This window comes from Carlito syrichta, unplaced genomic scaffold (genome assembly GCF_000164805.1).
Source record: "Carlito syrichta isolate Samal-C Ts95f unplaced genomic scaffold, Tarsius_syrichta-2.0.1 Scaffold303623, whole genome shotgun sequence".
NCBI classification, from domain to species: Eukaryota; Metazoa; Chordata; class Mammalia; order Primates; family Tarsiidae; genus Carlito; species Carlito syrichta.
This window is the reverse complement of record NW_007247719.1, coordinates 827242-841689: the sequence shown is the minus strand read 5'-3', so window position 1 is coordinate 841689 and position 14448 is coordinate 827242. Positions and strand designations below refer to the sequence as shown.

At 46.2% G+C, this 14448-nt stretch overlaps 1 protein-coding gene across 1 annotated transcript in view; it reads right to left on the bottom strand.

Annotated features, from left to right (window-relative positions):
• Positions 1–14442, bottom strand: part of GPR139 (G protein-coupled receptor 139) — a 41422-nt gene extending 26980 nt beyond the window's left edge. The window contains exon 1 of the mRNA XM_008058762.1: positions 14345–14442. The gene's annotated coding sequence lies outside the window, so the exon portion shown is untranslated. The remainder of the gene's footprint in view (positions 1–14344) is intronic.
• Positions 14443–14448: the final 6 nt, after the last annotated feature.

The following is a 14448-nucleotide window of genomic DNA, read 5'->3' as shown; positions in this document are numbered from 1 at the left end:
TCAGCTCAAACGTCACCTCTTTGGAGCACCCTTTCCTGATAACCCATCTCAAGGAGTTCCCTGTTGCCTTACCCTGTGTGAGCTCCACAGCACGATTCTGTGTCTAGAATGGTTTTGTTTGTGTGTCAGTTTCCTTGCTTTTTGCGTCTTCCTAGTAGTATATATAACTGTGCAGGTACCTCTTTGCATTCTTCTTTGCTTTTCTCCCACAGCCTGGAAGAGTGCCTGGCATGAAAAAGGGGCTCCATCCATGTGTGCTCACTGTTTAAAGTTGATATTAACAACTGCATTCCCAGAGGAGGCCACTGAGGCTTGAAGAAGGGGAAATTACCAGCTTAAGGCCTCTTAGCCAGTAACATTGCAGCGCTGAGACTCGAACCCAGGTCTGCCCAATTCCTAGACCAGTGTCACCTCCATGATGCCCTCTGCTAGGGAGAAGGGGTGTTCTGGAAGGGTCCTAGGTGTGTAGGGTAGACACGCTTTCTGTGGGGGTCAGGAGTATGGGCCCCGTGTACCCATTAAGCGATGCCCACACCCACCCTTCCCATGGCACTGTCCCTCTTGAGCACTCTCGCCAATCACTGCTCTGTGTCACCACATTCCAGGGAAGCCACTGCTTTCCTTTCAAGAGGCAGATGATGGCTCTTGTCAGCAGCTCCGTGGAGCTGAGCTGTGGTGGTGAGGCCAGGAATGCTAACAGCAACGCGTTGCAGCTGGAACAGGACCGCCGGCCATTCTATACCTCAGGCAGGGCATGTGTGTGGGGTATGCGTGCCTCTGCGTGTGTGCATCTGTGTTCATGTGTATGTGGTGTATGTGTGTCTCTGTGTGTAGTGGGTATCTGCCTGGGTGTCTCTAGGTGTGCATCTCTCTGTGTGTATGTGTGTGGGGGTATGTGTGCATCTGTGTGTGGTGTGTGTCTGCCCATGTGTCTGCATCTCTGTGTGTGCACCTTTGTGTGTGTATGTTGTGTATGTGTGCATCTGTGTGTCTCTGTGCATGGTGGGTGCCTGCCTGGGTGTCTCTAGGTGTGCATCTGTGTGTGTGTATGTGTGTGGGGGTATGTGTATATCTGTGGATGGTATGTGTCTGCATCTCTGTGTGTGCATATGTGTGTGTTGCATATATGTGCATCTGTGCCACTGTGTGTGTCTCTGTGTATGGTGAGTGTCTGCCTGTGTGTCTCCAGGGGTGCATCTCTGTGAATGTGTGTGGGGGTATGTGTGCATCTATGTGTGTTTGTGTGTGGTGTGCCTACACATGTGTTTGCATCTTTGTGTGTGGTGTATGTGTGCATCTGTGTGTATCTGTGTGTATCTCTTTGTGTGATGGTGGGTGTCTACATGTGTGCATCTCTGTGTGTCTATGTGTATTGGGAGATATGTGGGATCTGTGTATTGTGTGTGTCTGCACTTCTGTCTGCATTTGTGTGTGCATCTTTGTACGTGTGTGTGGTGTCTTTGTGCATGTGTGTGGTCTATGTGTGTGCCTGTGTGTGGCCTATGTCTGCATGTGTGTGCACCTCTCTGAGTGTGTCTCTGTATGTATGTGTGTTTGTGTGTGTCTGGGTAGAGTCCCTCGGTTGAAACTAAATGGCTGATAGCTTGCTTTACACTTAGCTGAAATGATAAGAAATGTCTGTGGCAGAAAAGCAATTCCCCCAGCTCTACCAACTGCCAAATATTCCGGCAAACAAGCGGAGAGAGAACAGGAGTTGCCAGTGGACACATCAGCTCACAGGCTGCAGGATGTGCTCTACCAGCTCAGGGCCGACTCACTGGCTTCTATAAGGCACTGGCTTCCTGTCACTCTCTGCTAGTCTCACACTAAGACTCCCCCACTCTGCACTGGCCACTCGAGACACTCTGGCCTTTTCTGTCTGGATATGTATGGACCCATTGCCCCCTGCCTCAGGGTCATGGCACAGCCTGCTCCCTTGCCCTCTCCCTTCCATTCTTCCCTTCTCTGTCCCTCAGGGTTCAATTGTTGAGGGGCACTTGCCTTGGCCCTTCTGCCTGAGTCAAGTTCCCCCAAGATAAGCTCTCATGGCACCATATTGCTCTCCTTCGTGACCTTTCTACAGTTGAAGTTTTACATTTATTTGGATTTCTGATCATGCTGCTCTTTCCCGTGTGTGTGTGTGTGTGTGTGTGTGTGTGTGTGTGTGTGTGTGTGTATGTAAATGTCACCAGGGCAGGGAACAGGTCTTTTTGGGCTTGCCATGTGCCTAGCACAATGCCTGGTACCTGACAATGCCAGGCCAGGATGGATGGATGAATGGATGGATGGGTGGATGGACAGATAGACGGTCAGATGAATGGATGTACAGACAGACAGATGGATGGATGGGTAAATGAATCAACGAATGCAGGTCTGCTGGCCGAGCATGCTGCTTTCCCTTCTCATCCCTCCTTGCCATGGGGCAAAATGAAAACACACATTTGAGGTTAAAAGTGCCAGCTTCCTCTCAATGTAGTCCAGTGGGTCCTGACCTTCACTTAAGATAAGCACATCCATTCTGCTTCCACTTTATAGAAAAACCAAGATCCTGGGTAATCCACACTGAGAAGCTCCCTCCCTTTGCATCCCACTGAGTTCTGAAGTAGTGGCCTTCTCTCCGTGCCCTTTCTATACATTTCCCTTGGTGGAGGGGGAGGTGGAAAGCCTATTCCTGCTGCCATGACAGTCAGAGCATACTGGCTCTGGAATCCAGAAGACTCAGGTCTGAGACTCAGCTCTGTATCTCACTAGCTGTGCATCCTTGGAGAACTTCCTTGCCCGCTCAGCCTGTTTTTCCATCAAGGGCATTGTATTAGATCAATGTTCCCCACTGTAGTGACTGACTGGCCCACTGCAATGAATTGAATGCTTGTGCCCCTCCCTGCTCTCTGCCCCAGCACCATTCACACATTGAAATCCGAACTCTTAATGTGATGGTTTTTAGGAGGTGGGGCTTTTGGGAAGTGATTAGGTCAAGTGGAGCCCTTCCAAATGGGACTAGTGCCCTTATAAAAGGGACACCATAAAGCTCTCTTGCCCTCTTTCCCCATGAAAGTCTACCACAAGAAGGTGGCATCTACAACATGGAAGTGGGTCTTCACCAGAACCAGACCATGCTGGTGCCCTGATCTCAGACATCCAGTCTCTAGAACTGTGAGAAATATATTTCTGTTGTTCATAAGCCCCTAGTCTATGGTATTTTGTTATAGCAACCCAAACTGACAAGACACTCACCAACTTTATGATTTTTGCTGTATTTTTGTGTCACTTGACATATTATTTATTTAAAAATTTGTCTGAAAGTAATTTGCTTTTTTCTTAAATTTATGCTTTATATAATTGTGCTGTCCAATATAAATATAATGTAAGCCACATAAGCAAATAAAATCTGAGTAACCACAATAAAGCAAAAAGAAATTAATTTTAGCAATATATTTTATTTAACTAATATATCCAACTATAATCATTTTAAGGTAATAATGAGATATTTAACCTTTTTTTCATGTGAAATCTTCAAAATCTGGTATGCATTTCACATTTCCAGCACATTTCTCTATGGATGCTAAATTTTCATTAGATGTCCCTGGCCTTTGTTTAGATGTCATAAAATGTATGGTTGAAAGAATAGATTTACATACTGAAGTTGTTCCAATTATACAGTTATTTTCTAATAACTAAATTGAGCATCAGGCTTCAGTTGTAAATTAATTAAAATAAAATGAAATTAAAAATTCAGTTCTTCAGATTCACTAGTCAAATGTCAAATGCTCAATGGCCACCTGCTTATTATATTGAACAGCAGATATATATCCACCCTAGATGACAAACTAGCTCCCTTGCTGTAAACAGAAGGTAGCCTAAAACATAAATAAAATGGTAACATAAGAGTGACAGTAAATTCTAGCAAGGTACTGCTGCCTGTCAGTGTCTGAGTCCAAGGCTTGCTCTCTGACTGTTACAAAGGGAGATTTAGCACATATTTAAAAGGTGTTAAAAGTACACACCAGCACCAAGCCAACACGTTCCCTTTGATGGAATCAGAAGGATTGAGAAAACCGAAAAAGGGATTTGAGGCTGAAGACTTGTACCACCAACAGTAATCCTCTATATCAACAAAAGGAACCAAGAAAATCTAGGTGATCACTCTGAGCTCTGAAATCCCCTCACCTCTTTCTCCTTTACTTTTATCACTTTGCTTCCTCTTAAGAGACCACTAGTAGTGTGATTTCATGAGAAGCGAACTAAGAAATAAGAAAACCAAGTTCTGGTGAACACTTGGCCATTCCTAGCTCTGCAACTTTGGAAACAGTCTCGAATTTCTCATTTTGTAAGATAGGGTCGTTTGAACTCATCAAAAACACAGCAGCCATGGAGTACTGGATACTGTGCCCTGTGCAGCTCTGGATTATCTCATTTGATCCACATCATAAAACCCTGTGAGAAGCACTGTTATACCCATTCAACAGACAGAAACAGTGACTCAAGAAGGATAAAGCATTTTGCCAGAGCACACCAACAGAAAGTCACGAGGTCTGGGGACCACGGAGCCCACTTCCTAATCCACCATGCTGGCAGGTTCTAAGGACTTTTCCTGTTCCAAAAACAATGGTGGATTTGTGTTCCAAGATGTTGTTAACATGCAGTTTGTGGTATTTCTTGGAGTTGCTTCTTCTGGTTCATGCCAAATCCCTGACTTCCTGAGTTGGCAAGCTTTTCCTGTTGAGCCACACATTTCTCTGGGTCTCTATCCCTATTTTTTCCCTCTCCTCCCTTCAGACGTTTGTTTTTATTTTCCACCTGCTGCGGCCTTGTTGGTGTTTCTTGGTGGTTCCCACAGATTTCCCCACCCCCAAGTTTGTGAACTGGCAGCCTGGTGGATCACATCAAGCCTGCAGATATGTTTGGTTTGGCTCATTAAGTGCTGGCTCACATGGTGTTTTAAATTTTTTGAATTAGAATAACATTTAACAATTGGACTTTTCATATAAAAACCTGGATTTCTGGATTTTTGGAACAATTTGGCAGCACTGAACCAATGGCTGGAAATCCAAGTGGTGGTGGCACTTTCCTGCTCCCTCAGTCCTTATCTTTCCTGTTGTGGTCACTCCCACCTCTCTACCTGGCCAGAACATCAATTGTCATTGAGGAGTGTATGCTGCTATTTTCTTGTAAGGAAGTTGGAGAGGAGTACTGACTATTACTCTGTCACTTCTTAGTTATATGACAGCTGAGACACTTGGGTAAGTGTCTCAAAGTTCTCATCTGAAAAATGGGCATAATATACACAGGTCTTAAAGAATTATCAAGAGAATTAAACGAGGCCAGGTGCAGTGGCTCACACCTGTAATCCAGTACTTTGGGAGGTTGAGGAGAGAGGACTGCTTGAGCCCAGGAGTTCAATACTAGTCTAGGTAACACAGCAAGACCTCATCTCTGCAAATAATAAAAAAAAATAGCTGGGCATGGTGGTGCACACCTGTAGTCTCAGCTACTTAAAAGGCTGAGGTGGGAGGATCCTCTGAGCCCAGGAGGTCAAGGGTATGGTGAGCCATGATTGTTAAGTGAGCCACTGCACTCCAGCTTGGGTGACAGATTGAGACCCTGATGAGATAAAGATAGGTAGAGGTAGAGGTAGAGGTAGAGGTAGAGGTAGAGAGAGAGAGAGAGAGAGAGAGAGAGAGAGAGAGAGAGAGAGAGAGAGAGAGAGAATGAGAATGAATTCAGCGAGTTAAGGCATCTGAAATGCTTTGAAGAATCCCTAGCACATAGTAAGTGCTGTATTAGCAATTATTAAGAGAAAAATGCTGTATTAGCAATTATTAAGAGAAAAAACTGTTTTCCTTTTGTACATATGTCTCAATCACTGAGGGAAATTGAGGGAGACCAAGAGAGCCACATGCTTACAGAAAAACAGCAAGGAAGTAAGATTCGTTGGGTAAGTGAAGCATTTCTTAGAACTGGACCATTTTATTCATTTATATTATCTGACTGCCCTTTGCAGGTATTTGCATTCAAGGCACCTGGCTACCAGCATTTCACAACACCCCCTACAGGGCTGGCGTTGGCTATCAGCGTTTGCCTACAAGTGTTTCAGATTCACAGGTAAGTTCAGCCTCAGGACAGAAAGTCCATGGTCCCGGCTGCAGCACCCAGGGCAATCTTGCTGGTGGTGTTTGTAGGTCTCATGTGCCAGCTTCAGCAGAAGGCCATTTTATGTTCTGGACTGATAATGTTTCTGGGAGTTTCACTGAATTGCAGGCAAATCTTTTAGGGGAATGCATTTCCTAGTCTTATGGTGGAATTGATTGCTTAATCCATTGGCTCGTTCTCTTCTAGTTTGCTAGAGCAGGTTGTTTCATTTCCACTTAGAGTGAAATTGTGCATTCATGGAAAAGACCCTTGCATGGTGATGTGTGGCTACAGGGCATTTATAAGGCTCGAACACGTGGATGTGTTAGACAATAACACAATGCGTGTTACTATTTCCTGAGCTCCTACCAGGTGTGAGGGACTGAGAAGCCTTTGCATGTTTTATTTCCAATCACCACAGTATCAATCCAGGGCGCAGAAGGTTAATAACATTTATTGAGTTCTTCCTCTATGTGAGAACAAACACGTGCCAAGAATGGGGCTGAGCATTTTTACAATTTCATCTAATCCTTAAAACAACCCCATGAGATTCTACTGTTATTACTCCATCTCATGGCTGAGGAGGCTGAGGCTCAGAGAGGGTGGGACATTTTCTCAAGGTCACAGACTAGCAAGTAGGAAAGTCAGACTCCAAACTCAGCCAGTCTGACATCAGAAACCACTCGCTTATTTGCTGAACTTGGCTGCCTACTTTCTTGCAGATGGGAAAACTGGGGCTCAGTGAGGTAAATATTATATCTAAGACCTCACAACAAACACAGGTAAGACACAGGATTCAAATCCATGTTCGGTTCCAGTGCAAAATACTTCACAAAGCAGAGCTGACATGATTGTTACAGAAACCGTGCAGGAGCATGGATTACAAAACTGCTGTCCAAAGCCAGCCCAGGCAGCCTCCAGCACAACTGCACCACTGGTCTATGCTGATGTCCCATCTACCAGGCCGTGTCTCCAACTAGAGCTACACAGGCAGGGCCTGGCTCTCCTGGGACTTTGACAGACCCATCAAGAATGACTTGTCCAAGGTCACTCAGTGAGTTATTACCAGAATAAGCCTGGAATCCTGGTCTTCCGATGCAGTGCTCTTTATCTAACACTATAACAAGTGTCCTATGTTCAAACATGCCTAAGGATGTACCTTAGACGTGGATGAGGTGAGTCATGAAGAGACTGGAGTGCGTGTGAGTTCTCAAAAGGGGCAGCAACTAAATAAATTATAATAAAAATACACAATGGAATACTATGAAGCTATATAAAAGAATGATAAAGCATCAGATATACTGTTATGGGTGACTAATGTAGTAAGTGAAAAGAACAAATGTAGGACAATGTGCTCATTTTGGGGAGAGTGAAAAAAGGGTGAGTTGAAATCTACAATTCATATTTCCTTGTACATGCACTAAGATACAGAAGAAACAGACACCAATAACTGGTTACCTCTGGAGTGATGAATTTGAGGATTGGTGGACAGGAGGAGTGATGGAAGGGAAACTTTCAAGTGTATGCCTTTTTATATTTTTAGGTTCTTGAACTGTTTGAATGACATTAGCTATTTAATGCAGAAAAAAAGGGAAGAAAGAAAGAAAGAAAAGAAAAACTAAATAAATCAATCCTTAGCTACAGAAAATTGCTAGCTTCTGGGAATGTGAATGGAGTATCAATTCTTCTGGCTTTTCAAGAGAACTTGGAAATCAATTTCTAAAAAATTTCCAATTTTTAATTTCAAATTGTTCATTGCGAGTTTATAAAAATACAGCAGGTTTCTACGTATGTGTCCTGCAAACGTGCTGAACTTGTTAGTTCTCAGGAGCTTTTTTTTGTGGCATCTCTGTGATTTTCTATAAAGGTCGTTACATCATCTGTGAACAGAAACAACTTCATCTCATCCTTTCTGTTTAGCTTTCAGTTCTTTTCTTGCCTTATTGCTCTGGCTAGGACTTCCAGTACGATGTTGGACAGGAGTGGCTAGAGCGGTCATCCTACCTTGTTCCAGGTCTTAGGGGGAAAACATTAACTTTCACCATTAAATATGTTGTAAACTGTAGGTTATTTATAGGTGCCTTTTATCAGGTTAAAAAAATCCTCTTTGTTTCTAATTTGATGAGTTTTTATCACGAATGGATGTTGACTTTTTAAAAATGCTTTCTCTGCATCTATTGGGATGGATCATGTATACTTTCTGTTTTAGTCTGGCGAACTATACGGAATGATTTTGTTAAACAGAAGTAGATCTTACTTACCGATCCCAGAGAGAAGATGGAGGCAGGGCCCCTGGGGAGCCACTGGGGACACACACGTTCCACCAAGAAAGGCAGGGAGGGAACGGAAGGGCCGAAGTCTGTATTAGGACCCAGTGCATCACCCAAGCAGGTTTCTCACATGGAATTCTACTTGGAGGATGCTGAACAAGCAAGCGGGAGTTCGCTGAAGTCACTCTGTGACTGGGAGGTGGTCATTTGGTCATCTGCACTGTCTGTGTGGGGTCCACATCACATCAGGATTCGGTACATAAGTGGTCTTCTTGCAGGTGAAGTTTGGGCTTCCAACTGGTCCTCACTTCCCTTGGTTTAGGATCAGGTACCCTTAGTGATGTTATGTGTACCCCCCTCCCCTGAATGATTTTCAAACATTCACTCAGTCTTGCATTCTTATGACAAACAAAGCTGGTCTTCATGTATGAGGGGGGCCCAAAAAACCCTGGAATTTATTTATAAAAATCGTGTTATTTATTCTTATGTGTTTAAACATTTGATATCTTTTAGTGCTTCTGCCATTTTTTTGTCTCACTTCTTCCACACTGGCAAAATGTTTCCCTTTTTTTCAGCTGGGGAAACCAAAATGTCGCTTGGGATGAGATCTGGTGAATAGTGAGAGTGAGGCATGGGGGTCATCGCTGGTTTTGGTCAAAAATTGCTGAATACTCAGTGCAGTGTGGGCAGGTGCATTGCCATGATGGAAGAACTTGTTTGCCACAACCTGGGGTGTTTCTTCCATAGATCGTGACGCAACCTTCTCAAAACTTCCAGATTAAAACTTTGGTTGACTATTTGATCTGAAGAAACAAATTCTGAGTGTATTGCAAGGAGTTCACCCTCCAAAAGATAATTCTGGTTTTTTTGGCCCCCACCTTATATTATCCTACAAATGTATTGCTGGATTAGATCTGCTAATATATTTTGAGGATTTTTATGTCTATGTTAATGGGGAATACTGGCTGTAGTTTTCTTGTAGTAATGTCTTTGTCTGATTTTAATATTAGGGCAAAGCTGGTGTCATAAAACAAGTTGGGACTTTTTCCTAAATTTTAAATGTTAAAAAAAATAACTTATGGGGTGCTTACTCTGTCTGGGCATTGCATTTAGTGCTTAACCCATTTAATATTCACAAAAACTCTATGAAGTATGGACTATTAGTATTATCACCTCCACTTTAAAGATGATGAAACTGGCCAGGCTCGATGGCTCAACCTGTAATCCCAGCACTTTGGGAGGCCAAGGCGAGTGAACTGCCTGAGCCCGCGGGTTTGAGACCAGCCCAAGCAACTTGGTAAGACCTCATTTCTACAATAAATAAAAAATTAGCCAGGTGCGGTAGTGTGTGTCTATTGTTCTGGCTACTTGGAAGGCTGAGGCGGAAGGATGGCTGATGCCCTGCAGGTTAATCCTGGGGTGGCCATGGGTGTGCCACTGCACTCCAGCCTGGGTGATGAAGTGAAACTCCAACTCAAAAAAATAAAATATAAAATATAAAGATGATGAAACTAAGGCACAGAGTGGTTAAAGTCACTTGCCTAATGCTGCACAGCTTTTGAGCTGTGAAACCAGGACTCAGATCCCAGAGATCCAGCTCCAGTTTGTGCTCTTAACCTGTTTACTATGTTTTCTCGAATTAAAGAAGTTTATAGACGAAAGAACACATCTGCAGGACTCAGTGCAGCTCACTGGCTGCCAGTTTCCCACATCTAGTTAACAACAGCGAGAACTCCCAGGTGTCCCAGGTGTCAGGCTTATGTACTATCTGCCAGGCTACAGACTCCTCACCTCCCTTCATCTCACCCCCACCCCTCAAAGGCAGATATTATCATCCTCACTTGGCAGCTGCCAGAACGCTCCCTTCTGCTGGGTGGCGTGCAGTTTCAAGCTATCATCTCTTCCCTCATCTTGTCTTCCTTAACATCGGTGGCACCTTTCAGAAGGAAAAATTTTGAAAAACATCTCTCAAATCTCAGTTCAGTTTCACATGGTTCCTTCCGCATCGGGGTCTCTCCCATCCTCCTGCTCGCTGTCTTCCCCTAGGAGTTCAACTCCTGCATTGCCTTCTCTTTTGTATTATTTTGTCCCAGATGGCCCAGTGAGTGTCTCCAACCCTTCCTTTTTTTTTTGGCTCTGCTGACTTATGTCATGTGTCTCCAGAAGTGAGAAACACCTTGCTTACTTAAAAAGAAAAGACAGGGGATGAGATGGAGTTTTAGGAACAGCTGGGACACCAATTTTCTCCACTGAACATGTAGAACAAGAAGCATGAGACCAAGGTTATTAAAATAGCCTTCTGGCCACAATGAAGGCAATGTGACAATGAAAAGGGCAGGTGTGTTTGCATGCTGCTTTAACTGTATGACCCTACACAAGATGTGCCACTTCTCTGAATCTCAGTTTGCTCATCTGTAAAATTAGTTCAGAGACGGGTCACAGAGGTGTGGTAGGGATTAAGTGCAACAGTAGGGGTGACAAAGATCTGGTGTGGAGCTGGTACTAAGTGCCTTCCTTGAACCAGGCACTGTGCTAAGCATTTGCACATAGATCATCTTACTTAATAGACACTACCTGTGTGGGTAAGTAGGTCCTACTGTTAGTCCCATTATACAGATGGGGAAAATCGTGGTATGGAGAGGTGAAGAATTCTTAAGTGGCAGATCTATACTCATATTTCACATTAGAATTCCTTGGATCCCACACTTGGCTGGTTAAATTCGGCCATCCTAGAAGCAGGGAATTGGACCACATAACTTTTCCCAAGCTCTTGCTCTTAACCCAAAGATTGAAGGTAGAGACAGCTGCCACTTTCCCCCAGTTACTGGCTCTCAGTTACTCTCTCAGGCACTCATCACCCATCTCTTGGTTCCCACCCATGCCTCCAACCAACAATGAGAGAATTTAGAAAACTTGGGGTAAGGCTACTGCTGGGAACAGCGATTCAATTAAAATCTCAGTTTTCAACAATCTGAGCAAGGCCTGCGGTCTGTTATTTCACACTCAACACAACCACCCTCCCAGTTGGAGTGGTGGGGAGTGATGAGGGCTCCCTAATTGCTGGTGACCTGGAGGGGGGGTCTGGGATGGGGGTGTTGGATGGGGGACTATGGCGGTGAACTCAACAAGAGGAGTCACACACTGAGCTAAGCCCTTCCCTCTGTGCACCTCTCAGGCCCTCCCCTGGTCACCAGTGGGGCTGAATGAGCCCCATTCCTCCTTCAACTCAACCGGATTCGTGTTAATCACAACTGCAGAGGCACAGCATCATCCGATGGGCATCAGGCACTGAGCTGAGTGCTTGACTGGCACTGTCATCTCCAGCAACACCCTTACTTCTCACCACCATTTCAGGGGGTGGCTAGTCTCATAATGTCCATTTTACAGATGTGGAAACTGAGGCACAGAGACATGAAAAGGCCACAATATAACCCAAGCTGAACTTGGGTTAATACTTTTAGTTGCCAGGACATATATGCCTCTCCTGATGGCTTTAAGAGAATGACTCAAGGATTTCACCTTTGAACGAACCTTGTGGGCTGTTAACAAATGTGCTATCAGCCCATGAATTTTTGAACAAGGCTGCCCCCCAACCTCCATCATGCTTGTCTAGGTTACTCAGTCCTTCTGCACCTACCTGCTGCCTTTGGAATCACAGGCTTCCATTTGTGAGCTCCTTGAACTCACAAACTGCACCGTGTCCTTGACTTCTTCTTAACACGTGGCTTACCATATGTGGCCAAAACTGTTGGTTAAGAGTATGAACACATCAACACCTGCCAAGCTCTAATCCTAACTTCATGTTTGTAAGTTCTCAAACTCTGGACAAAGTCCTTGCCTAGCACAGTGCCTGGCATACAGTAGGTGCCAATGCTGCGGGTCAGAAAGGCCCTAGTTGGCACAGAAGTCAGGCTGTGAAGGCCCGAGGTACCTGGATGTCTCCGAAGGTCCGAGGTTTCCTTCATTCTTCCCAACCTCATGTCCTTGTTTTGCACTCTGAGAGGGTCAGCCTCTCCCTCGTCTGTCTTTATGTCCCTTAAAGGATTTTCATTCAAAAAGCCTGGGAGAGTGAGTGGCTGCCTCAGTCAATAGGGGAAAGACAGGAAGAGGCCAGAAACATTCTGATGGGGGGAATCTGAGGGGGAGGAAGGGGGTCTGCAGCTTCTCCAGTTCAGCAAGCATCACCAATAGCCAACCTTCTCAAAAACTCATTTCCCAAAGAGCACTTAGGAGAGAGGCTCGGAAGGGCCGAAGGGGGAGTAGAACCAGGACTGAAATCAATCCCAGCTCAAGGTAATTATAGGACACGTGCTACCACCCTGGCAGGGCACTTCAGAGGCAGAGCTTCTCTCCTAGGGCAGCCAGAGCGATTAGTCAGGAATAAAAACCTCATCACTCGTGGGGTAGGGGGGAGGGAGGCTCACACATTAGTAAACTTGTGCCTTCTTGTGTCCATTGGGAGGAGGGATTTATTTAAATGACCTCCTCAGGGGCCCTAGCTGCCAAGCTGAATGTTTTGGAAAGGAAATCTCAACCAGGGTCTCAGAAACCCAGCTCCCAAGTTCCCGGGATCCCAGGACGTTGTGGTTCTCAGACTAGACAATGACCGGGAGAAGATGCTCACATTTTTAGGCTGCACATTGGGCTTTTTTTCTTTCTGCTGCTTTCTGTCCCTCTGTCCTCTCTGCATGCAGGTGATCTTTAGGAATATATCTGCCACAGAGACTGGAAGGAGGGGCTGTTCAAAGCTGGGGCCTAGGAAAAAAACCTCTCAATCTCATCTGTCTCTGACTCTATCTAATCTCTTTCTGTTTCTCTCTGTCTGTCTCTTCCCTTCTCTCTCTCATCTGTCTCTCTATCTCATCTGTCTCTGTCTCTCTCCTCTTTCTCTCCCCTTCTCTCTCTCATCTACCTGTCTCTCTCTGTCTCCTCTCTTTCTCTGTCTCTGTCCCCCCCTCTCATCTCTCTCTGTCTCCCCCCTCTCATCTCTCTCTGTCTCTGTCACTGTCTTCTCTCTCTCTCTCTCTCTCTCTCTCTCTCTCTCTCTCTCTCTCTCTCTCTCTCGCCTCCCCGCTCCATCAAAGGACCCCAGCAAGCAGCCCTCCCACCCCACAACAGCACAGCTCTCTTCAGGAATTCAGCACAAGTCTCAGCCACACTTTGGAGAGGACATTAAGATATGGGACCAGCCGGAAATCCGCAGCAGCCCTGAGTTGCCCAGGGTTGGTGGACCTGGAAGCAAAGCTAGGGGGTGAGGCAGGTCCTCAAGGAGACTGTGACCCCCCAAGGTGGCAGCCACCACGGCCCAGTGAGTCCCCGCACCCTTGCCCTGGCCAGGACACGGTCCCAGAGCCACCCCGACTCTCCTCATCTGCGGGAAGACCCCTTTCTCCTTCAGGGGTGGGAGCAAGAGGCATCTGTGCTCTATCCCAGTGTCCAGCACCAGGGTGTCTGGTTTCATCAGACGGGGACACGCAGAGGGGCAGAGGGGCAGAGGTGCTCGCGGTGGGAGGACGCGCAGGGGCACGAGAGGAGGGACGTCTTCATGAAGCCTTCTGTCCAGAACGGGCAGTCAAGTAACACACAACCCGCCACCGACGCCCCCAACGCTGTCCCCTCCAGACGCGCACAAAAAGCGCCCTCGAATCCACACACACCACATCAACTCACACTTACACCATGCCCGTCGTCCGCCTGCCCCTACATCCCGCGCGCACACATGCGTGTACACACACACACACACACACACACACACACACACACACACGGTCCCCTCCAGGCCACAGCAGCTCCCCCCCTCCCTCCAGTCTGGTAATCTCCGCAGTTGTCCTTAAGGCTTAAACTTTTTCCGGGGGGCGCCAGGGAACGCCCGGAGCAGGGGCTGGGGGCTCTGGGCTCAGCACCTAGGGCCCCTCACTGCCCTCCCTCTCCCCCACACCCCTCACCTGGCAAGCCGAGGCACAGCAGCAGGCTGTAGTAGACCACGGGCACGAAGCCCAAACCGCAGGCCGAGCCGGGGGACCAGGACAGCGAGCTGTTGGCGGCCAGG